The following is a 26,462-nucleotide window of genomic DNA, read 5'->3' as shown; positions in this document are numbered from 1 at the left end:
TTCAAATCTTCATTGGAACGTGAGTGCCTCCCACCCCTCCCCCCGCTGGTTTAATAAAAACAAAATTCATTAATATGTTTCATTGGATTCCTTAAGAAAAAAGAATTTTAAAAAGAAACCACTCTCCATTTGTGAATCTGAGCCAACCAAGCAGAAGACAAGGTGAAAAACAGAAGGATGGCTCTGGGTCCCCCAGGCAGCATCATGGTGTTACTTCTCCCGTTTCTCCTGATAGGGGGCTGTCCAAACAGGGCAATTTTTTAAAAAACAGTAGAAGATGAACACAGAAGAGCAACCTGGGAAAATCACCAAGCATGCCAAACAGCTAGTGCTCTTAGCTTTTCCTTCCTTCTTTTTCTACATTTGTTGGCAGTGAGAGTCACCAAAACACAGAATCACATGCATTAAAATTTTTCAAGATAAAGTTCCTATCTCAAAAATAGTAAATTCCTAGTGGGAGCAGGATAAGAGGTATGTTGATTCTTTTGCAGATAGATGGTTACTACTGTGGATGCCAGTGTTTTGTTGATTTTGTTTTTTTAAGTGCTTAAAAAAAAATGCCATCCATCTGTCCTTAATTTGGAAATGACTCAATAGTTTAGAAGCTTTTGTTTAAAGCTCACAGAATTGCTATACATTGACTTATCTGCCTAAATGTGAAACTCAGGCCTTCAATTAGATACCCGAGTGAAAAAATTATGAGAGTAACAGAATTATGTTCCTTAATAACCATTTATTGTCATCCAGTGTATTTAAACTTAATATCTTATGTCTTCCTTGACATCTAGTTAAAATGTTAGTCTCATCTAACTGAAATTGATGAAATCTAAAATGTATAATTAATGACCTCCTTTGCAGAAGAGTAGAAAATTAACTTTATTTCTTTTAGAAAAGGTGTTATTCTCATGAATAACCAAATTTCTCTAAGTTGTTGGAAGTAGTTTAGCTTAATAGTCTTATAAAAAAAGATCACAGAATTTTTATTCTTCCTTTTGCAAAAGAAATAAAAGCCACATGCACTGTAACACTAATGCTCAAAATTAGAAACTTTTGCTGGCTACTTCCATTCTCAGCCTCCACACTCATCACTTGTCATGCCCCTTTTTTACCCTTTTGTATTATTTCTGTGCTTATCTGTCTCCCCCACAAAACAGGAAACTCTTTGGAAAGCAGGAAATCAATTTTGTTCATTATAAACTTCAGCACTTCCATTGCCCAGCCCAATGATGTACATATACATAGTAGGTGCTCAATAAATGTTTCCCCACAACTATTTTAAAATTTAATAATTGTGCAAGAGACTGCATTTGTTTCCATATATGCAAAGATAAAGGATCATGGCCATCACAGACCTGATGACATCAAGATTCCCAAGTGGGCATATGATATATGAGTAATCCCTTGCCCACTCCCCCCTTACCCCCAACCTGGACTGAGAGGGGCTGTGTGATTGAATGATGTAAAATTCCTCCTTGCCCCTAAGTCTGCTCTTGATACCAAATACGGGCCACGTGCTCCAAGGCTGAGAGCCCCTGTGGGGAGAGCTGAGCTGTGAGCAGTGTCTTATTCTAAGGACATTTAAAGTCCCAAAGAAAGCCCCCAGGCCTCTAATCTGTGAGGGAGTCCACTGTTGCCCTGGACAGGAAAAGTCAGTGTTTGTTTGACAACGTGCATGTGCTTTAAGAAGATCGCCCCATAGCCCAGGTCAAACTGGAGCAGGGCAGATTTCTCAGCTGCTGAGAGTTGGTCTAGGGCAATGCTGGTGGTGAATGTCATTAAGTCTGTAGAGGGGTTGTCTAAATTTTCTCGGGGTCCACCGTGTTTCAGCAGACCCAGTGCTCCAGGACACATGGATTACAGTGTTTGATTTCTCATTGTCCATCTCTATTCCACCCTAGTTGAAACTAGCCATTCTCAACAAGGAATGAAAGGCTGGGACAGACACCCTTTGGGTTCAACCTCCCCAGCTCCAAGAGTAGTAGCATCTAGGAGAATAATAGTCAGGGCTAGCTTGAGGCTGTGGCCAGAGGGGACTCAGAGGCCCTAATTCCAGACCAGAGAGCCCAAAGCATCTAGCCCAGGGATCAAGCATAGAACCAGAAACAGTTCCAAGCACAAGATTTGCAATAGAAGGCAGAGGGCCAGAGGGGTCAGAGAGAGCCCTGCGAAGCCAGGGAAGGAAGTCCGTGCTGCCGTGCCACACACAAACCCACCAGCAGGCGAGGAGCTGTTAATGGCCCTGGCAGTTTGGACATCCTGTTTTCTTAGTTCCCAAGGATTTCAGAATCAGAGTGGGGGCATACAGAATCCAGGCGCATGCCCTTCTAGGAACAGTTTTTTGCCTGGAGTTTTTGTTTGCTTCCAAACATCTGAATCAGAGAAGCGCCCATTAGCTCTGGGAAGAAGGAAGAGCACTGATGAGGGAGGTGGCAAAGATGATGGTGTAGGGAACATCGGTGAAGGCAAGCAGAAAAAGCCCCAGGAGGTAAACAAAAAGGGAGACCTCTCAGCGGCTCCAGGAGCAACACCTCTGACTGAGACCACGAAGGGGAAACCAGAATAACTCGAATGGTTGTACTAACACATTACCTTCAGCAAGTAAGAGCAGGTATTTGAGCAGGTGAGAGGCTGCTGAAAGACCAAAGGAGCCACAGTAACACAGAAAGCAGAGTTTGCTAAAGGAAAAATGGTGCAAAAACTGACCCTGTGAACGATATGACTGTCACCATTGGATTAGATGGCTCAAACTAACTTTCAAGGAGTTATCCATGTAAGACTGGGACTCATCTGAATGCTTTGTGCATAAACAGAAGGGAACAAGGGACTTTCATATGTCATCTGCATCAACATTCCTCAGATATTCATTGCATGACCACTAGAACAGGACATTGTTCTAGACATTGGAGATATACAGTAGTGAGCAAAAAAAGATAAAATCTCTGCTGTCATGGAGCTTTCTTTTTATATGGAGAAATAGATCAGTAAGTAAAATATATAATACATAAGAATGGTGATAAATGCAATGGAACAAATTTATCAGGGAAGGGTAGAGGAGAGGTTGCAATTATAAATAAGGTTTCCAGGAAAGGTCTCACTGAGAAGGTGATGTTTGCAAATAACATTTTTTTAACATGAAAATTTATGTTATCTCTAAATGAACATTGAGGACAATCTAGAAAGATAAAAGAAGAGGAAGAGATGTCACATAGAGGTAAGATGCTTCTTGAGAAGCATATGAGGAAATGGGGGAGGAGATATGTTGCCCAGCAACCAGCAGCAGGTCAAGAACTAAAGTATTTATAAGGAACCCAAGGAGTTCCCTGGGGTTGCTACCTCCTCCTTCAGGAAAATGGTGGTATCTGTCCTGTGGCTGCAATCTCAGCCTGTTCTTACTACCATGTCCTCCCCAGGAGCTGCTCCTTCCGTGATGGCTTCTCTGTGGGATGCCCTTCAGTGCTAGACCTCCATCTGCAACGCAGAGTATTCCTGGGAGAAGAAGAGATAAAATGGATCTCCCTTCCTTTTGCCACACTGGCTTTTCTGTATCCACAAGAATAACTAATCAGGCTCCATAGACTCCAGCAAATTTCCCTAAGAATTAGTGGAATTTCAGAAGGGAATAAAAACAGAGGCAGAACCAATATTAAAATTCCAGCAAACTGAGGCGCCTGGGTGGTTCAGTTGGTTAAGCATCTGCCTTCAGCTCAGGTCATGATCCCAGGGTCCTGGGAGAGAGCCCCTGCTCAGTGGGAAGCCTACTTCTCCCTCTCCCTCTATCTGCTGGTTTGTGCTCTCTCTATCCCAAATAAATAAATAAAATCTTTTAAAAAGTAAATAAATTAATTACATTAAGTTAAATTCCAGCAAACTTAAGACTTCCTCCTTGAGTGTCCAGTGCACCTCGCAAACAACATCTCAAGAATTAAACCTTCACAAAGAAAGGTCCCCTTAGAACTCTTTCTTCAGCTCCTACCTTGGTTCTTACGCATGCATATGCGTGGGTGCGCCCATGTGTGCATACACACTCACACACACACACACTCACAGACTCACACACCTTCCTTCCACCACCAACTCCAAACAGATGTCTGTTGGTGCTAGAGAAAAAGGCAAAACAATAGAAACCAACCCTCTCTAGTTTTTTATTGACTCCCAAATATTACCTGGCTGGGGATAGAGGGGTTAATTCCTCACTAATGGCTGTTCTGAACCCTTTTTTATTTCTTTATTTTTAAATATTAACAGATAGAACCATCTCCTTATTTATACTGTCTCCAACCCATAACGAGTCATTTAGTTTTTTAAAACTCTGGAGGTTCATCCTTCCCCAAACTGAATATGTATATTTGAGAAAAAACTCCAAGCACAAAAGCATCATAGAAATCCAGACACGTGAAGAAAATAATTTGAAATAAGAAAATTAACCAAATTTTCCTTAGTTAGAAAATACAGTTTGAAACTTAACTCTGAAATTCCTTCTTTGAATGGACACCCAATGAATAAAGAAATTAAAGTTACCCATATATCAGGAGTTGAATAGCTCTTGAATACTCAGAAGAGTGAATGCAGAATGATTTGGCATTTTTGACCCAATAATCTATTACAGAGAAAAAAAGGCCAGTTTAAACAGAACTCTCACTGGACCATGCCTCAGCATGGGAAAACTGATCAGCGTGGCCACTCACATTTGTCAAGAATCATTTTAATGTTTAGTAGAGGAAAATTTGAAAATTATTCTGACATTTAATGAGAGGAATACCATGTCTGAGAGCTCAGGGCACTCATATATTCAGCTCTGTCTGATTTGATGAGCACTGTCCCTTTTTCTTTCTACAGATTGTTTTCTCATAAGTTTTTCTTGATAAGGTTGCATTTTCATCTAACTAATATTCTCTTTATGCAAATTAATGTTATTTACATATATAAAACTGGTTAAAAAATCAAAATGACATCCAATTGATATTTACAGGCAATTTCATCTGCTTATTTTTCAGTTTCACAGAATTTAAATTTAGCATTTTCTGACTTGGATTCCATTAGATTGGTACACTTAAGAGTTAAGCTGATTTTCTTTCATTAAAGTTTAGTTTCTGTGGTTTAATCAGTGAACATGTAATTGCTTAAAGTATTCATTTTATAAGATTTTCCAATAAATTATCAAGGATGTTTAAATCTAAAAACTGGTGCTATTTCTGTACTTGCGGTCATAGATACACAGCACAATTTTTGCAGCTAGTCAGCTTGCTCTACTTTAATCTAATAAACCAGCTGGGGGAAAAAATGGTTCTGTTTTCTCTCTGCTGAAATTTTTTTCTTTCTTTTTATTTGTGTATGAATATGCCTCTTTCATACCTTATCATTGTGTCTCAAAGGCCATGAGCTTTTATTTTGAATCATTCCTTGACTCATCAGGTAATAGTTAATATTGACTGAAAACTTACTATGTGCTAGGCACATAGTAATGGATTAATTCACTTAATCTTTATAAGAGATACTTACTATTACTATCCTTATAAAGATAAGGAAAGTAATGCACAAAGAGGTCAACCTTGGGAAATAATATCCACTTCCAGGTTCACCATATTCTCATGAAGTGAGGAGTATATACATAAAGCATGTATCTATCTGCTATGTTCTTATTAAATGCAGTGTGATGTGTGAAGCATGCAGCATAGTGTCCAGCATATTCTTTGTACTGTGTTCCAGTTATTTCATAAACCAAATGACTTTGAGCAAAGTGCCTAACAGCTGGTGAGCAGCTTGGCAGAATTCTTACTCCCAGGCAGTTCTTGTATAGAGCCCTAGTTCTTAATCAATATAATACACTGCTAGGTAAATCATATAGCATTGATAATTTCAACAAACAACCACATAGTCCACCTTATTACACGAGTATAACACACAAGAGATACCTCTCTTACAACATTGATTTGAGAATATCATCCATAGTCAAATCTAGATGATAATATATATACTGAATGTGGAAAGAAGATATGAAATGGAATAAGTGCACACGGCAAAGGGTGTAGCTCTGTAGTGGGCACTCTCATAAAAGCTGGGAACCTTGACTCAAGACTGGGTAGAACCAGGGCATGAGTCAGCTACCCCTGGAAAAAAGGGAAAGTACAGAATCTAAGTCCCAAAAAGAGAGAGGGATGATGAAGCATCTTGTCCATGACCTTCATCTTGGTGATGCTTGTGAGTCAAGAAAGAAAGTAGTTGTAATTTATACAACTTTTTAAGGTATAATCATTCTTCTTAACTGCTACCAGTCTGCTCTTTCTGAAAAACAAATCTGATGTTCCTCTGCCAAAATCTTTCAATGGTTTCTCACCACCCACAAGGTTCATCATGATCTGGCCTTGTCTCTTGCAGTTCTCCTTCCTTCCACTAACCTCGCACAGACCATTTGATGTGGTGAAGAAAACTTGGGTTTTGAAGCCAGAAAGATGCAGATTTAAATTTCTTACTCCACTACTGCAAACTAGTGATCTAGAGGAATTTGCTTAACCTTTCTGAGTCTTATACTCCTTCCATGTACCTGAAGGATAATAATACATACATTTGGGGAAATACTATATATGTTAAATGCAATACTTATAAATTATAGAGCATAATGTCCAGCATACCATAGGCATTGCAGGCACTCAGTTAGCTTTAATCCCATTGTCTTTTATTTGCATATTTTTTCTATAGTAGAATTTGAAATACTTTCAAGTTCCTTAACTTCTTTAGGCCCCATATTCCTCCTCTTCAAAATGGGCCTAGGGATAAGTACCTAATAGAGTTTTTATGAGGAATAATAAGGAATGCAAGGCATGCAGTAGTCACTCAATAAATGTTATATTTTTCACTGCTGCTGCTGTTAGTTCATGGACTCCTTGAGGACAGCAATTCTGTCTTCTTCTTTTTTTTTTTTTTTAGTTTTTATTTATTTATTTATTTTTAGTAATCTCTACACCCAACATAAGACTCGAAGTCATGACCCCAAGGTCAGGAGTCGCATGCTCTTCTGACTGAGCCTGCCAGGCACCCCTTCTTCTTCTTTTTTTATCCCCAACATCTTACATAGCATCTGCTTATGCAGTAGGTACACGACAAAACTTCAAAACGTGAACAAAGGAGTTTTATCGGCTGTGCTCTTGAGGCAGGATTTCTTGGGACCCAACAACAACACTGGACTTAACAGCAATTCCAAATCTTACATTCTTAGTCCTACTAGTTCAAAACCCAACTTTATTTGCTAAAGTAAATAACTATATTTGCTATAACAGGAAAGCCCCAAGCCTCGGTAGTTCAACACAAAGAGTTTATTTCTTACTCATGGTACAATCTAAAGCATTTTGGATTCTCAATAGTTTGTGATAGGAATAAAATTACCAAAAATGAATAAGTTCCTGTAGAGCAGGATCAGTGTTGTATATTTATTTAGATGTGTGACTTCCTTAATTACCGCTACCTCTTTGCTTTCCATAAGAATTGAAAAATTATTTATCATTTAGTAATTGAACTGCACAAGTTAGGCTTTTATCCAAATGTTTTAGGGGGAAAAACTCTTATTAAAGAAAAATTGGGCATAAAAGCCTATATTTGGTAGTGTCATTTAAATTAGTTAACCTTGTAAACAAATTGCTTAAATCATATCCACACTGAAAAAAATATTTTTGTATTGATTTCTAGGATTTCTACATTAAAAAAAATTCTCAGCTAGTTTAGTATGTGTATGGCTTTTTATGCACAGAAGTCTGAATCTTCCTGAATTCAATGTAGAGAACATATCAGAATATAATAAATATTGAATGCTTTCTATTTGTAGGCACTGAGCTAAGTGCTTTGCATGTATTGACTCATTTACTCCCTTCAACAAACCCCATGAAAGAAGTGTCATTACTCTTCCCTTTTACAGATGAAAGAACTGAGACACAGAGAGGTTGCAAAACCTGCCCAAGGACTTAGAGCTGGGGAGTGAGAGAGCCAGAATATGAATTCAGGAAATCTAACTTAGAGCCTATGCTCATAAGTGCTTCCTCTCCTGTCTGTAGTAGAGCATAGACTGAAGAAAAAGAACATATTTTTGATTTCCAGCTAATGTCTAACGCCACACAGGCAAACTGTCATTATAAACAATATAGGCACAATTGTTTTTTTTTTTTCTTTAACTTTAAAAAAGCTAAAGCTTTAATATAGCCTAAACTGACAGCACTTGAGTTATGAATTAGCTTGGAGCTGCTTTCTTTGATGCCAAAAAGGCATTTGATTTGATGTGGCAAAATAATACAATCCAGTTTTAAGGGTAACATTTGAGCTGAACTCAAGATTTGCTTTTTAAAAAACAATCTGTAATCTTCAGTTACCAATGGCTGATTTCCAGGTTCTATTTTGAAAGTGATAATTAGGCCTAGAAATTTTTTGCTAACTTTGTTATGTAAATCACACCTTTGGGGGAAAAATTGGACAAAATAACACAATAGCAATAGAAAACCATTTTACCCTGAATGATTTTTTTTTTTTTTTTTTTTTTTTTGTCTATTCAGTCAGATGAGATACGCGCCAGGCTTTTGCCATACTCAATGATTCCATTTAAAAATTCAGTGCCAAACTGAAAAAAGAATGGTTCTTGCTTTTGTCTATTCCAACCCCAGATAAAATCTTGAGCTCCTCAGATCTTGGGTCCCCACCTCTTGACAAGTTGGAGGCTCATTATAGAATCTTGAACCACCAGAATCTTCAGTACTTTTCTTCATCACATCCCCCTCATCCCCAACCATTGTCAACAGCTCTTCTCTGGAAAGAATATAAATTAAACTCCAAATAATGCTTTTTAATTCCTATTTCTGCACTTTTTAAAAACTTTGAAAGTGATTAAATTACATGGCTCCTCCTCAAGAATTTTCTAAGTCAGGGCAATCCCCAAACAAAACTCGGTAACCTGCATTGCTTGACAATTGGAGGTAGCTTCTCCGAGCCAGACAGAAAGAGAAGAACGGCATCAGCTCTTCCATTGCTACGCTGCTTCACACAGTGGAAGGCAACATGAAAACGATCCCACCAAATAGCACTGAGCACCCGATTCTGGCTCCTCAAGAAACACTGTCTGGTTTTGATGGGAAAGTCCAGTTCTGATGATAGACTTAAGACATTCACACAACTAAATACATCTCTAACTAAATACAGCACAGCTTAAAAAACAGATCAGATCTGGTTTCAAAACACTGTATCGTTAATCCTTTTCAAGTTGCAGAATTCCTTGAAATGATTATCCTCAAAGTTAAAGAGAAAAAATATCACAGAAAATCATTTTGTATCCAAATATTTGCTTGTATCTCAACATAAGACATTCACGCAGTGGTGGCGGCGTTCTACCTTAAATTACTTACTGTACGGCATCCAATGGCTTACAGATCGCTGAAGCCAAGAACAAAAGCAAAATGGATATAATTCTCCTATTCATATGTCGAGGTCAAAATAGAGGCTGACTCATCATAGAGTCCTTACTTAGCAAGTCACAGTCCTTTCTGCCACCCGTTTGTTCATTTGTTATTATGAGCTATTCAACTGCTGTTTTTCTTTCTTCATTCAGGGCAGAAACATAGGGTCTAGGCCAGCAAGAGCAGAGTCCTTAATGGCTCTTTCTCTCTCACTTCCTCTCTTGACAGGATAGCCAGTTAGACACAAATAATGTTGTCATCTCGCTGCCTCATGCCCTCCCACTTTACCCACTTGTCAGAGTGCTTTTGTTTCTTGTCTGTTGAGAGGGTAGGCTTTCTGAGTATATATGCCTTCTTTGTTGCTAGCTATGGCATTTATCAAAATGCAGTTTGAGTTTAATGTATATTTTCACAATTTGCCTACTTTAAGGAAGTCACTTTCCCTTTATTCCTATTCTTCCCAATGATGAAGATCCTACAAGAGTAAGGGGACCCCTCTTCTTCAAACTCCATATCCCAGTGTATCTAGTTTTTTGTAAACATGATGACTCAAATAAATCTTCCCTGATTTCATAATGATATTTTCTTTTTTTGTCCCATATTATTTGGAGTACATATTTAATGCTTTATTCTGTTCTTTCTTACTTCCAGTTTGCCTATCAGGGGTTCCTAAGCCTGCATATCAGAAATGCTTGGGAAAATACTACCCCTGCAGATTCTGATTCAGTAGTCCCTGGAACACCGAAAAAACTGTATTGTTTTTAAAGTTGCTACAATTTTTTCTTATTCTTATTCCCATCTCCAAAAAGAGATTGTTTGCATTGCACAGTCAATGTAAAACAGATTAAGAGGACCACAATATCTATAAGGGTGTCATCTGGGAATATAATTTTTTTAAGTTCCCTAGTGATTCCAAGGTAGACTATCATTGAGAGTAATTGAGAATCTTTATTAGCTATGCTACAAGAAAGACAGGCATGCAGAGTAATGCAGAGAAGACTGGTGTGGTTGGAGAATATAGGTAGGGACTAAAATGTTAGGTTGGGATAAATGAATAAAGACTTTCAAATGGTAAGTTAAAGAATGTGGATTTATTTTGTAAGTAATGAAATGCTACCAGAGCTTCTTAGAAAAGGAGTGTCACAATTTTAAAAATATAATTCTGAAAGCATTAGAAAGATGGCGTTGATGGGGAAGAGACTAGAGTCAGGTAAAGCCAGAGATAAGATGGGGAGGTCCTGATTACTGAAGGAGGGGAAAGAAGGAAAAGATGTTTGGGACAGCAAAAGAAAACTCTCCAGTGTCAGAGTAGAGATGGAGGGTCGGATGGAAGGAGGGGTTGAAAATGACTCACAAGCCTCAAGCTATATTTCAGGAAGACTTGTGATCATTGACTGAAAAGGAGGCCCAGATTTTGAGAGAAAGACAGTGACTAGAGTGATATATTTCTTACTTGAAAGTCAGATTCAACTTGATTTAGAAAGATGCTCATTAGTCAGAAGGAAATTTAGGTCTAGAATTCAGGAGAGAAATCAAAATTGGAGAGGTAGGTGTGGGGTCATCTATACAGAGGTACTACTTAAAATAGTACATGAGACTATTTCTCAGGGAATTTGGATGTGTAGAGAGTGGGGGGTTGAGATCAATTGGGCCCTTAAATGTGAGGGTAGGCTAGCTGAATTTTCTGCCCCTCCTTTGAATGTATGAGCTGTGTGAAGAGGTCACTGTGGGGAACCTGAGAAGGAATACACTGGGAAGGAGTAAAAGAATCATAGCAACATCAGTGGCTTTATCAGTCAGACTATATCAACTGCTGTAACAAACAGCCCCCAAATCCCAGTGGCTTAACACAATAACAGTGCATCTCTTGCTGAGGTCACAGTTCAATGAGAGTTAATAAGGTTCAGAGGGAACAAAGGGTTAGGGTAGGTGAGGGGCTTGACTCTGCTCCATGTATCCATTCAGGGGCCCCAATTTCTTCATTCTTCAACTGTGGTGTCAAGACCACTCTAGTATCATCCAACAAAAGGATGAGGAAAGAGAGATTGTGGACAATTTATAAGACATTTTAGAGGTCAGGCCCAGAAAGGGTAGATATTGCTTCTACACACGTTTTACTGGTCAGACCTCAGTTGTATGGCTTCATCTAACTGCAGAAAATGCTGGGAAAAATAATTTTGTTGCAGGCCAGTTGGACAAAAAAAAGAATAGATTTGGTGAGCACATGAAAATGTTTCTGTCACACTCTGCCCTCCTGGTCATTGCATATTTATTTCATCCTCTCCTCTCAAACACGGAACAAAACCACGACGTCCCCATAAGAGGCAGCCCAAATTACCATTCAATCAATTCATCCAGCCCAAAGGCCAGGATCTCCCAGTAACGATCAAGCTCTCCATCAATTCCAGGTGGGATTTCTCAAGTTCTTATAAACTATGAACTAAAAAGAAGGCACAAGTCATCTGCCTCTCAACTCACATACTCCCAAAACTCAGTGGTGGAATGGGCACAGAATTACCACCAAAACCACTCCCATTTGGGAAACAGAAGCTGACTTAAATTAAAACAATTCTAAAATCCTGCTGGTCAGACACTATGAGGGTCTTCTATCATAGAGTGGGGGGTAGAGGAAGATTTTCTCGTAAAGGCCCTAACTCTCCTCTTTGGGAGGACTCCTTTGATCATCTAGGAGCTTCTTCCTTATGCAGCTTGTTTGGCCATGTCTAAAATGGGTACTTGAGATATTCTCTTCTTACAGACTGCACAGTTTTTATAGGCTGCTTCCTGTTAGAACAACTTGGGAGTCCAAGAGTGGCCTTACTCCTTAAACAGTCAAGATATTTTTGTTTTTAATCCAAGCTTGAAGTCTGCAGTTTCTTTGATAATGCAGTTCACTCAAAAGTATAGAATGTTTCTAATCTAGTTTACTCATCCCATTAGCTAAGTAAGCATCCCAAAATTATCTTCTAGACATAGTTCTCAAATATGGTTTTTTTTCCTCACTCTGCACCTGTTGTCTCAATTTAATGGCAGTTTCCTCAATGCCATCAAGTTCAGTTGAAAAACCACATTCTTAATCTGATCTTTGCCAAATGCTTGGCTATTAATGGGTTTTTAATTTTTTCAATCTTATTATCTACTGATTGGAGCTTAGAAATGGTCACTTTGTCCACCCTTTAAGGCCCCAAATTTCTAGACGACATTTATTTCATTTCTGCTCACTAAGCGGCCAGTTTTTTCCTGACCTTATCTATTTTTGAAATTTTTTTCAAAAATTAGCTAACAGTAATCTATACACATTGATAGTTTGATTCTTTTTGCTATTTCCTTTAAAGCTATTTCTCAGTGTAGACATATCTGCTGCCCAAAATATAAGAGGTGACAATTCACGTCACTAAACAATTTGCCCCTATATTACATGGATTGCCATTTTTTCAGTCTTTAATACTAAGTGTCTTTGCTACCTGCACCCCACCACACCCACTGGTAAGCCAATGTGATATATTTTAAGTTTTATTATATATTACCCAATATCTGTATTAGTCAAGATATCCTAGCTGCTACAATAAACCAAATCTCAGTGAGTTAAATAATAAACTTTTCTAGCTCATATCACAGTCAGTGCATGTTAGGGACAAGGGGTATCTAGGCTCCCCCTAACTTTAACACTGTTATGGCCTTACTTGTATCTCCCCCAAAGTTCATATGTTTGAGCACTTGCTTCCAGTTATCTCAGAATGTGACCATATTTGGAGACCGGGTATCTGTGGAGGCAATTAAGTGAAAATGACATTATGAGGGTGGGCCTTCATCCAACATGACTGGCGTCCTTAGAAGAGGAGGAAACGCAGACACAGACACATACAGAGGAAAGATGTGAAGATACAGGGTGAAGACAGTCATCTATGCACAGTACAAGCCAAGGAGAGAGGCCTGGAACAGATTCTTCTCTTACACCCTTCAGAAGGAACCAACCCTACCTTGGTCTCAGATTTCTAGCTTCCAAACTGTGAGAAAATAAAATCTGTTTGAGCCACCCAGTCCATGAGACTTTGTTATGGCCATCCTAGCAAACTAATATGCCTTCTTAGTCCCCAGGTGTCATCCAGCCAGCAGATGAGGAAAGAGAGAATGCAGAGAATCTTGCGGGAGACTTCAGGGTAAATTCCTGGAGATTTGAGGGGCTACAGCTGTATATGATATTCACCCACATAACATTAGCTATAACTCAGTCCACATGGCCTCACTTTACTGCAGGAAAGTTCAGAAAATGCTGTTTAGCTGTTTGCCAGGAATAAGATGAAAAGAGTTTGGTGAGCCCATGAAAGTGTCCTTGTTATGGCGGACTAGCTCAAGTTGAGTGCCCTGAATTTGAGGTGGAAATGACTCTCTGCTCAGACCAGGAATTAGTAAAAATTTCTGCAGAGACCTGGGACAGAAGCAGAAGGAAGAGATTTTTCCTTCATTTATGTATTACTCCGCTATTTATAAAACACTTTTCTCAGTCAGTACTCAAGGCACTTATTCCTCAAAATAGCCCATTCAAGTATCCACTGAACAAATATTTGTTGAGTTCATTATACATGCTAACCACAAAGGAGACTCTCCCTTACAATTTCCCCATCCATTAGATGCATGAGTGGACAGGTAGGTACATAGTTGTAGGGATATTATTATCCTTACTTTATATACAAGTAAATAGAGTCACAGAAAGTTTGACTAACATAAGTCATACAGTTAGTAAGTAATAGTCAGTATCTTTTAATATATATATAGTGCCTGGCAGGCATATAATAAATGCTAGTCATCTCACTCCACCCTTCGCTTTTATATCCAGTGTAGTTTTCATAGATTACACAGGGTAATAAAGTATATTAAAACCATAAGTGAAAGGTGCATTACGAGAAGCATGATTATTTTAAATGCCTCTAACGATACATGTATCACCTGTTCTGTGGCACCACTGCCGAGTGCAGACTCCCCAGCTGTGTGATGAGATGTGACTACCACACACTGGCTCATCCCACCTGAGGTGCCCAACTGAGAAGACTGCTGTCTTCACCATTCTGTCCACAAAACATGCTATGGAAAACCCGTCCTCTTGTGTTTGCTCATGCTTTTCTTGCCTTCTGGAATATCAGCTCCTTTCCTCTCTGCTGATCTATTTAAATCCTACCAATTCCTCAGATCTCTTCTCTGGCCTCCTCATAACTTCCCCTGCATATTTCAGCCTACCTCAAGCCTCCACTATCTGATCTCACTATTTATATTATTTTGGCATACCATCCTTAGACTTACCTTATATAACTTTGTTTTATGCTCAATGGACTTAGAATAAAGCATATATTTATATTTCTAAACTTCTGGGGTTTTCAAAATTCATTTTGTGGTTAGAATAAATTTGCATGAATCATCTGCTCATTTACTTCTTACAAAGTCATAAGTTGGCAGATCTTTTTTCAGTGTGGTGTCTAGATATGGCCTTCTCTGGTCAAAAATGTGAAATAGATAACCTTGTATACCCTTTCAAATCTCTTTTTCTGCATTTTTTGCCTTTTTTTTTTTTAATGAACCTTATAGTATCTTCCTCCCATTATCAGGGTAGCAGGGCTTCCTTGGCCCCCTAAGAGAACAACTGTGCCCATAGATATTCTCATTTTTCCTCATCTCTTTCCCAACAAAATGTACCTGTCCTCTCTCCCATTTCCAGGTGTCCAAATTTAATCAGAGAAATTTATAATAAGATACATATGTTGAGGGGTGCCTGGGTGGCTCAGTTGGTTAAGCAACTGACTCTTGGTTTTGGCTCAGGTCATGACCTCAGGGTCGTGAGATCGAACCCTGTGTCAGGTTCCACACTCAGTGCAGAGTCTGCTTGAGATTCTTTTCCCCTCCCTCTCTCTCCTCTTCTGCTCCTCCCCCCGTGCCCACTCTCTCTCTAAAATAAATAAACAAAATCTTTTTAAAAAAAGATACATATGCTGAACACAGCAGTTTCATGGTTGCAATTTTATGACATACAGGGCTGTTTGTGCAAATTGTAGTCAGTGAAGTAACACTAGAAGGAAGGAGGCAGGATGTAAAGAACTTTTGATGTCCTTCAAATGATGAAACTAGATGTGTATAAGCAAAATTCTGTGGTCCAATAGAATATCACCAATGTTAGGGGGGAAAATCCTGCTTAATATTGATTTGAGTAGTAAAACATCATAAAGCATGGAATCTATAGAAATAGTTTTAGTTTTGAGGTCTTGTATTCCTATTGTAGTTTTTCACAATTTTTTTGGTTTTGATCTTTTGGTTTTTGTGCTTTTTATGGTTATACAGCATAACTATATAGAAGCTGGCCAGCTGCTTGATATAAAAAGTTCATTCTTGCAACAACAACAACAACAACAACAACAAAAGAAAACTGTTTTCTGAGTTAGTATTTAATAAGAAAGACAACAACAAGCAATGCTTTGGAGGATAACTTTCTGTTCAACAGGAAATGAGTCTAGTAAAAAAGTAATGAATAGATTTAAGCATGAAAAGCATCTACCTTCTCTGCAAGTCTGCTGGCTGGCAGGGCCACAAACATAGTGGTCCAAACCCTAGAAGTAATCTAGGCAGGCTCTGACCACTTCTGAGAGAGAACTGGAAATGGGCAGGTTGTATTTTTTTATTATGAGCCTCAGGTAACTGGAGATCATTTCTTGTTGATTTTCTTGGCACACTCTTGAAAGTACCATGTGCATTTTTGATACTCAAATGTCCTTCAATACCAATATCAGAAACCCTTCAATATTTGTTCATGAGCCTCAGGAATAGAAGACAAAACTTCACCAAAACTCAAATGTTCCCATTGCCACTTACAGCCCAGAAGCTGAGAAGCCTTCCCCCACTCCATCATGAAATATTTTATTATGCCAATTATGGGAAACCCAATCACTCGGTGATATGGAACAAAGTACCTGGAGAATCATTGGGAATAATCATAAAACTGGCCATGGATGTGAATACAATGACATACATCTCAATGATTTCTTATTCCTGAAAATAAAGGAAATTAATCATTCATTCCTCCCTTTTAAATACAAATACAGATATAAAGGCATTTAGAGGAGTTAGCTTATGCATCGTAATCACCAACTTTCATTATGGATGAGGCCAACTCAAAGAAAGAGGAAAAGGACAAATACTAGCAGCATTCTCTCCCTCTCTCTTTCCCATAGTATAATAATTTACTATAAATATAAAGTAAACCAAGCTTCACAAATTTTTATTTATTTTTAAATAAAATAATTTATGTGTCCTCATTATGGAATATGATTAAACATCAAGATGAAAAAGTAGAGTTAGCCTATTTATTTATTTATGGAATATGCCTACCCATTTATAGGTTATTTCAAAGCACATCAGAGGGTAGTTAAATACAGAACTAAAGCTCACACTGATTACCTGCAAAGTTTTTTAGCTCTATTTTCTTCTATCACACAAAAATGGAGAAAACTATTCTTTGGGTTTCTATCATTCCTTTTGTTTTCCAATTTAAGAACTTTACCACCAACTGAATTAATATCAACATTTGTGAATCTTAGAAACAAGCAAAACCTTGTAGTCTGCTTTAAAAAAAAAAGTCTGCTTAATACCTTTTTGTTAGAAATTGTTTTCCTCAACTTTGCTGTGTTATAAAAAAGGCAATCTCAAATCTTATTATAAATGACAAAAAATATTTTTAAAAAACTTGTTTCAATGATCTCTTTCCAATTCATTGCAATAAAACTTCTCTGATACACCAATGGCAATGCTTTTGCACAATTTCTCATCAGCACTTTCATCTGTCCATTATCTAAGCATCCGATTCTCTTTTTTAAGATTTTATTTATTCATTTCAGAGAGAGAGAGAGACAGAGAGAGCACAAGCAAGGGGAGAGAAAGAGGGAGAGAGAGAAGCAGACTCCCCCTGAGCTGGGAGCCGGACATGGGGCTCAATCCCAGGACCTGGAGATCACGACCTGAGCCGAAGGTAGAGCTTAACCATCATCTGCCCATTATCTAATGGCTAACTCTCTAGCCAAATATGCTAAAAGATGCAAAATCCCAAAGAAGCACCCCTCTGTGCCTTTTGGGACAGGGGAATGAAGTTCTGGGGCTCCATCTCTGAATGGGGGATTAGTTTTGCCTTCCTTGTATTTTCCCCTCAGCTATGTGTATGTCCACAAATGGAGGTGGTAAAAACAGGTAGGGAGCTGTCACAGGATCATCCACACCTACCCATGGCTGAGTAAATGGATCTGTTTATGGCTCCATTCATGTGTATGAGGGCAGGAGAAAGAAATGCAAAGAAGGGATATCTCCAATCCTGGTTATTTGAACACTTAGAGTTGCCTTATACTCACCTTTGACTATTTACTTACTGTACATTTCTACAGGTCTCTATGTAAATGAAAACATTAAGCCCCAAAGAGGGGCTTTGCTAATGCTTCAGATAGACAACCCACATCCTCACAAGGAAAATAAATTCTCATTTATTTAAAAAATGTCTTATGTACTTGGAATCAAAACACTACTCTAAACAATATCATGTGGTGGAAACGAAAGACACAAAGGATGTTTTAGTAACTGGGTCTTGTTGTGTTAAATAAATGCAGCATGAAGTTTACATATCTATGTGGGCGTAATGATGTAATTCAATCTCAGAAAACTCATACATTTACAAGATGATGTTGGGATATATGCATTCCAGAGCACTAAGATTAACCATACATTTATTTATATAAAACTATATGCATTGTTTATAAATAAAAATATTGCCACCTTTTTGAAAAAAATGACAAAGACAGCCATTCATGTAAAGTATTTTGATCAATTCTCTGTTAGATGAAAATTGAATTACTCCTTTTTCTCTTTCCAGTTTAAGAGAGTCCAACAAATTCTCTCCAGGCCTTACTAATCCAGGCCAAATCTTGTTTTTCTATTCTGATTTCTTTTATTTTACTCTAAAATTTCCTCTGCTTTTTATCCTATTGTGTTGTGTATAAGCCATTGCAAATCCTTTTTGAACAATGAGGAAAGTATACCCAATCACATCTCTTTCCCCAGTCCTAACAAACAGGTGGACTTGACTCTACCTTGTTCAGAGGGTCTATGTCCAAAGCTTACCACCCAGCTGCCTTAAGAAAATTACTCAGTCCCATGTCAGCACATTTAGCTTCACATTTGCAGCAAAGGATTTGGGGGTGGTATATGTGTGTATGAGTATCAAAAATCACCAGGCTTAAAACAATCTTGAAAAAAAAAAACAAAGCTGGAGGTATCACAAATCCAGATTTCAAGTTATACTGCAAAGCTGTAGTAATCAAAACAGTATGGTACTGGCACAAAAAATAGACACACAGAGCAATGCAAAAGATATGAAGTCCAGAAATAAACCTGCAATTATATGATCAATTAATCATGACAAAAGAAGTAAGAATACGCAATGGGAAAAAGATAGTCTCTTCAACAAATGGTGTTGGGAAAATTGGACAGCTACCTGCAAAAGAAAGAAACTGGACCACTTTCTTACACCATACAGAAAAATAAACTCAAAATTGATTAACCTGAAACCATAAAATTCCTAAAAGAGAGCACAGGCAGTAATTTCTCTGACATTGGCCATAGCAACATTTTTCTAGATATGTTTCCTAAGGCAAGAGAAATAAAAGTAAAAATAAACTATTGAGACTACATTAAAATAAAAAGCTTCTGCACAGCAAAGGAAACAATCAGTAAAACTAAAAGACAACTGAGAGAGAGAGAGAGAGAAACAAGCCAAGATAATAGACTCTAAACTATTGAGAACAAACTGATGGTTACCATAGGGGAGATGGGTAGAGTGATGAGTGAAATAGGTGATAGGGATTAAGGAGTGCACTTGTCATGATGAGCACTGGGCGATGTATGGAATTGTTGAATTGCTATGTTGTACACCTGAAACTAATATAATACTATATGTTAACTATATTGGAATTAAAATTAAATTTAAAAAAAACCTAAAAGACAACCTACTGAATGGGAGAAGATATTTGTAAATGACGTATCCGATAAAGGGTTAGTATCCAAAATACATAAAGAACTTTACACAACTCAACACCCAAAAAACAAATAATCCAATTAAAAAATGGACAGAAGATATGAATAGACATTTCTTTAAAGAAGACTAACAAATGGCTAACAGACACAGGAAAAGATGCTCAACATCACTCATCATCAGGAAACACAAATCAAAACTACCATGAGATATCACCTCATATCTGTCAGAATGGCTAAAATCAAACACACAAGAAACAAGTGCTGGTGAGGATGTGGAGAAAAAGGAACCTTCGTGCACTGATGGTGGGAATATAAACTGGTGCAGTCACTTTGGAAAAGAGTATGGAGTTTCCTCAAAAAACTAAAAATAGAACTAATTTACAACCTAGCAATTGCACTACTGGATATTTACCCAAAGAATACAAAAATGCTAATTCAAAAGGATATATGCACCCCTATGTTTATTGCAGCATTATTTACAATAGCTAAATTATGAAAGTAGCCCAGTGTCCATTGATTGATGAATGGATAAAGAAGATGTGGTATATATATATATACACACATACACATACATATATATGGGACTGAAAAATATATATATACACACATATATATACACACACACAATGGAATATTATTCAGCCATAAAAGGAATAAAATCTTGCCATTTACAACAACATGGATGGAGCTAGAGAGTATAATGCTAAGCAAAATAAGTCAGTCAGAGAAAGACAAATGTCATATGATTTCATCCATATGTGGAATTTAAGAAGCAAATGAGCAAATGGGAAAAAAGAGAGAGAGAGACAAATCAAGAAACAGACTCTTAACTATAGAGAACAAACTGATGGTCACCAGAGGAGAGGTGGGAGGGGAGATGGTGAAATAGGTGATGGGAATTAAAGGCTACACTTACTGCGATGAGCACTGAGTAATGTCTAGAATTTTTGAATCACTATATTGTACAACTAAAACTAATACAACACTGTATATTAACTGTACTGGAATTAAAATTTTTAAAAAAATCACCAAGCTTGAGGTACATACACAAAACGTGGCTTGAAGTACATACAGAACCAGATAGTATATATTATATTGTTACAGTTAAGACTTACCTCAGTTCTGCCCCTTCCTCCAGGTAACTTCAACAAACTGAACCGCCCGCTTCATATCCCTTCCCCTATAGTGCTAAATCCCTAAGTGGCAGGCTAATGGCCCTAAAATTCTTTGTATCCCCCTTTGTATTCCCAGTCACTTCATCCAATGCCATATACATAATAACTAATATTTATTAAGCACTTACTATATGCCAGGCAATATTCTACACTTTTAACATACATTATCACATTTAATCATTTCAACAGTGGTATAAAGTAGTGTTAATTTTATCCCCACTTTACGGAGGATAGAACTAAGGCACAGAGATATTCAGTAACTGGCCTAAGTACAAATCCACATTTGTAAGCAGCAAGCTAGAATTCAAAGCCAGAGTATATACTCCTGGCCACTAAGCAACACTTCCACTAAGCATACCGTGGGTGTTTAATCAAACTTTGATATGAGAAGAGATGATTTCAGTGAACAGGTTCATGAAAATATGGGAAAGCAGTTGAAAGGCCAATTGTTCGAGTAAAAAGGGGAGTATCTTTGATAACTCAGAAGCTCTGCTTTATATCATATTTGGCCGCTGCACAATGACATCTCTTGAACGAGATTGTAGTGTAGACACTGCCCTTGTCTAAATGATAGCAGCGAGTTCCTCCCTGGCCTCTCTGCCTCCAAACTCTCCACCTCCAGACCACAACTTTCCAAATCCATGATATTAAGGATTCTAATATAGACTGAATCGGAATGATTCAGTAAAATCATTTGTTTCCCTTATTTGTCTCAAAATTCAAGCTCACTGAGGTAGGGACTATATCTTACTCATTTTTATTTTGGCTCTACTGCCTTTCAAGTAGTAGACTCTCAACAAAGGTTGAAATTAGTTCAATGAGGGCCTTGTCAAGTTCGGCTACTCTTTAGGGCACAGAGTAGGGTGATCCTGATTGACAGAATATTCTGGGAAGATGACAGCATAGAAAAAGACATAGGCAAAATTATGCCTACAGAGGAAATTTTCCTCTGATTCTATATTGTTAGCAATGTGTCCAGCTAGAAATAATAGAAAACCCAACCGTCTCAAATCAGTAAGGAGTTTCTTTTTCTCACATAACAAGATCAAGGGTAGCAGTTGCCAGGATTAGTTTGGCTGCTCCAGGATGAACTGTGGTTCAGACTCATTCTATTATTCTTCACCATACTCGATGTACTGGCCCTTCTTTGGCATGATTTTCATCTTATGTTGAAGGATGGCTCTGAACATCACATCTATACTCAGGGCAGGGAAAAGGGGACGGGGCAGCACCATGACTTTTACCAGTAAAGCAATACTTTACCAGAAGTCCCTCCTCCCATCCAGGGCAGACTTTCACTTATACCTTATGAGTTAGCATTTTGTCACATGGTCACTCATCTACAAGAAAAGCTGAGGAAGTCAGTTTTTTTCCAGCCTCGTTAGTGAAAGGAAACAAGAAGGAAGGGGGTTGGAAATTGCTGTGAGTCAACCAACAGTACCTGCCACACAGACATTCTTCCCAGCTCATCTTTGCTCCCATGAGAGCATTACTTCCAAGAAATTCATTTACATGTGCTCTTCCCACCAGCTCTTACCAGTCTGTTCATCAAAACCAGTTCCAAGGAAAGAATATGGACTTTACGATAAGTTCTGAGTGACAAGTCCAGTACAGTTGTCCCCCCTTATCCATAGGGGATATGTTCTAAGACCCCTAGTGGATGCCTGAAACTGCAGATGGCACTGAACCCTAGGTATACGATGTTTTTCCTATATGTACGTACCGAAGATAGTTTATACATTAGGTATAGTAAGAGATTAACAACAATAACTAATAATAAAATAGGTCAATTATAACAATATACAGAACTATAATAAAAGTTATGTGACTGTGGTCTCTCTCAAAATTTCTTACTGTACGGTACTCACCTTTCTTCTTGTGATGATGGGAGATGATAAAATGCCTGCGTGATGAGATGACGTGAGGTGAAAGACGTAGGCGCCTTGACATGGTGTTAGGCTACTGATTGACCTTCTGATGATTCGTCAAAAGGAGGATCATCTGCTTCCAGATCACAGGTGGCCACAGATAACCAAAACCATGGAAAGTGAAACTGTGAATAAGGGGAGATTACTATATTTACAAGTTAAAAGGAACCAAAATTTTAAGCTAGACTCTGTCATTACCTCTCACTACATGCACTCTTAGCATTTGGGTAGGATAATTCTTTGATCTTCATGACTGACTGCTCATGAGAGACATTTATCTTCCTCCCTGTCCCCTGCTCCAATTGATTGTAGTAATCCAAAAGGTCTCCTCTCTATACCAGACGCTCATAAGAAACTCCTGGTTGAGAATAATTGAACTAAAGGAATAGAACTCACAGGTGAAATGTCAGAAACCAACAGCTAGAGACTGGGTAAGAAACTGAGTTGGGAAAGAGTGTAAAAAGGAAAGTTGGATAGGTTAGCAAGACCTCCCCAGAACCCCTGAAAAGTCGATGCCGTCTGGTAAAGAGAAAAGCCTAAATAACTTTCCTTCGTTGCTTGCCTTTAGCTCTTAAGAAAGAAGCAATCATCTAGGGTTCTTGTCTGACCAACACCACTGCATTCCAGAATACATCAGAGAGCACAAAGGAATGAGAACAAGGTGAGTGAAGTAGGTTTGCCATGCAGTTTAGAGAATGGCCAGAGAAGCAGACATTATACACACCACACAAACATATTTGCTCATGCAAGTGTTTTTTAAAAAACAGTTCTATTGCTGTATCATCCATATACCATATAGTTCACCCATTTATTTTTTTTTTTAAGATTTTATTTATATACTTGAGAGAGAGTAAGCACGCGAGAGAGAACAAGTGAGGGTGGGGAAGAGAGGAAGAGGGAGAAGCAGTCTCCCCACTGAGCAGGGAGCCCGAGACACGGGGCTCGATCCCAGGACTCCGGGATCATGACCTGAGCTGAAAGCAGACGCTTAACCAGTTGAGCCACCCAGGCGCCCCTATAGTTTATGCATTTAAAGTGTACAATTACTGTTTTCTTTTCTAAGTGGGTTTTACCTGTATCTGGGGAATGGGGAATGAAAGCATTGGATTAGGTGGTCTCAAGGCATATGCAGCTCCGGGATTCTCCATCTTGCTGTGCCATCCCACTTACTCTCTTTATGAGGTGATGGAAGGTAATGGACAGGAGACTGCCTGGTTCTGCAATCGGTGCTGTAGGCAAAGACGCTTTAGCTGCTTCAACTGCGTGAGCACGCTGTCACTGAGCACTAATCAGAACAATTATAAATTGCACTGTCCTGCAAAGAACTCAAAGCTAATGTTAACTAATACTTCCAGGAGTCTTTATTTTCATGTCTGCATTAAGTAGGTAGGGGTTAAGTATGATTATCTTCACTTCAGTAATAATGAAAGTAAAAGACATTGGTTTGGGGTGACTTAGTCAAAGTCCCACCATTATTACTGGGTTAACTGAGCTGAGCTTTTCAGTGGGAGTGCTCTGCTTTTAACTCTTACAAGAATAAACTTTAATGGCAGTTTTGTACAAAGTTGAAAAGCAAAAATTACAATAAAATACAATTCCTTTGTTAAATATGCTTGATGTGTTCTTTCAAACTCGGTCTTTTGTTACTAACAATAAAGATTTAGCACTTATGTAGCACTTCTAATCCACAAAGCACTTTTCAAATGTTAACTAATTAAACATCACAAGCACCCTGGGAATGAGAAAGTTATTACATTAGACTTATGTGCTTCCTGTAACATGTATATTAAACGCTTTGTTTTTTAGTTCCTCAGAATATTAGTGACACAGATGAAGAAAATACCATTTTCACTAATTGATTATCTTCTTTCCATAATGCAATAGAAAGTGTTATTGAAACTATTGATTAGATATCCTTTAATATCATTTAAATAGAATAATATAGAGCTTGGGACTCAATGTATATTTGGTGTGACATACTGTGATTTGAAAGCATACTAAAGTTATATTAATTGGATTATTTTAAATCAACCCTTGAGAGAGGGTAAAAAATCATCAAAATTGCTAATATTTATTGAACCTCCTCTATGCCAGGCACAATTCTAAGTGGTTTACATTTATCAGCTCATTTAATCCTGGCAACAGCCCTATAATGAAGTATACAATTATGTCCATATCACAGATGAGGAAACTGAGAGAAAGAAGGTTAAATAGTATGAACTCAGTTAGATAGCTAGTAGGGAGCTCAGCCAGGCAGCCTGGTTCTAGACTTCTTGTTCTTAAATTCTATTGTATACCATTAAATTCACAACTGAGAGTAAATTATTTTTTTGAAAAGATTGTAGGTTAAAGGTCCGTGGACAGTTATTAGGATACAATCTGTTCATGCCTCTTCAAAGTCTTAAACATACTTAATTATGAATATAGAAAATGAGCTAAAGTTCTGGCACCATTTCAGATTTGGGAAAATTATAGATTTCATATTTCCAAGATGGATTTTAATGCTCAATAATTATTTTAAATGCACATATATTAAAAATATTCTCTGATACTAACCACAGTTAATTTTTTGAATTTTTAATGTGTCAATTTGTTAATAACTTCTAAAACAACTGTTAAACCTAACACTGAGTGGGAAAAAATGCCATATGTAAAATTTTTTCTTTAGATATGCAAAGTAACCTAAAGATTTGTGTGTGTATGTGTTATATAGTATAAGCTAAGAACAAGTGGAATAGAACACTCACATCAGGAAAGAATGAAATCTAACTAACCTTGGTCAACACTTATGGTTTCAAATTTCCTAGTAAATTCAGTGGATATTCGGTAAGCCTTTTCCATGCACATAGCATCTATTGAATTTCTGTTATGAATCTTTGGCAAGAAGAAGAAAATTGTTTAAAATTTTGCCTATCATCTTATCTATAATTGAGTATATTACTACAAATATCTTGATAGAAAAGAAAATGCTCATTTACCATAATTTAATGTGCCAAGATACATGACTTAACATCTAGGCAGAATCAACGTATAATATCATCCTGCAATAATTTCATTTTACTGTGGATCAGATTTATACTTTAGTTCAAATAATGACCTTGAGGATCTTTTTCATTAAAATGCAGAAAAAACCCTAAATGATGAATGTAAATTTTATCTCTGTCACCAATGTTATATATAACAGTGGCTCCGTTGTATCATCAGTGCTTTAAAAGTCCAATGTTGAGAAAGCTACAGAATTCTTCCTGTTGAACCAATACAGAGCAAATCCCCGAGGCTCCCTTCTCCTTCTCCGGCTGTCCTTCTCTTACCACATTCCCTCCCCGCCTCCCACCACCTCATCCCCTCAAAACGCAGTCCTAAGAAGCCACGTATGGTCAAAGACATTAGAAAATAACTCACAGTTTTAAAAACACCCTAGCGATTCTATCACTCACTAGGAAGATGTATGCCTTATACCTTTTTGTTACTTTCTTCGCTCCTGGTAACAATTCCATCACTTCATCTGTACTCCTGGAAGTGTAAACATACTCTCCTGGCAGTTAAAAACAACAAAATTAGTCATGGAGCTTACAAATCAACCCATGTCAATGATATTTCAAAATTCTTATTAAATTAATGTCAGCTTTATTAGCCCTTGACTTGGAATAAACTCATTTCCTTTGCTTTGTCAAAAAGGCAACTCTTTTAAAGGTATATGTCAAGGTAGGAACAATAAAATTTCATAATGATTAGAGAGTGTATAGAAAATCACTAAGATATTTTACACTTACCTTCGAGTGGAAAGTTTTTCCTTCACTTTCTCCTTGTTTTTGAACTCACAACTTCAAGAATGAGAAATCTAGTAGCTGATATGTGTGTTATGTAAGGCCAGT

The 26,462-nt window shown here is 37.8% G+C and overlaps 1 long non-coding RNA gene across 1 annotated transcript in view; it reads right to left on the bottom strand.

Annotated features, from left to right (window-relative positions):
- The window catches only part of LOC116645150, a 70,691-nt gene extending 44,567 nt beyond the window's left edge, over positions 1–26,124 (bottom strand). Inside the window, exons 1-3 of the long non-coding RNA XR_004301918.1 lie at positions 26,047–26,124; positions 23,661–23,816; positions 22,528–22,712 (exon numbers count right to left, since the gene is read on the bottom strand). This is a non-coding gene — a long non-coding RNA (uncharacterized LOC116645150). The remainder of the gene's footprint in view (positions 1–22,527; positions 22,713–23,660; positions 23,817–26,046) is intronic.
- Positions 26,125–26,462: the final 338 nt, after the last annotated feature.

The sequence above is a fragment of the Phoca vitulina genome, unplaced genomic scaffold (assembly GCF_004348235.1).
Source record: "Phoca vitulina isolate PV1807 unplaced genomic scaffold, GSC_HSeal_1.0 scaffold1, whole genome shotgun sequence".
Classification (NCBI taxonomy): domain Eukaryota; kingdom Metazoa; phylum Chordata; class Mammalia; order Carnivora; family Phocidae; genus Phoca; species Phoca vitulina.
Note: the sequence above shows the minus strand (reverse complement) of the source record. Positions and strands in the feature narration are given on the sequence as shown.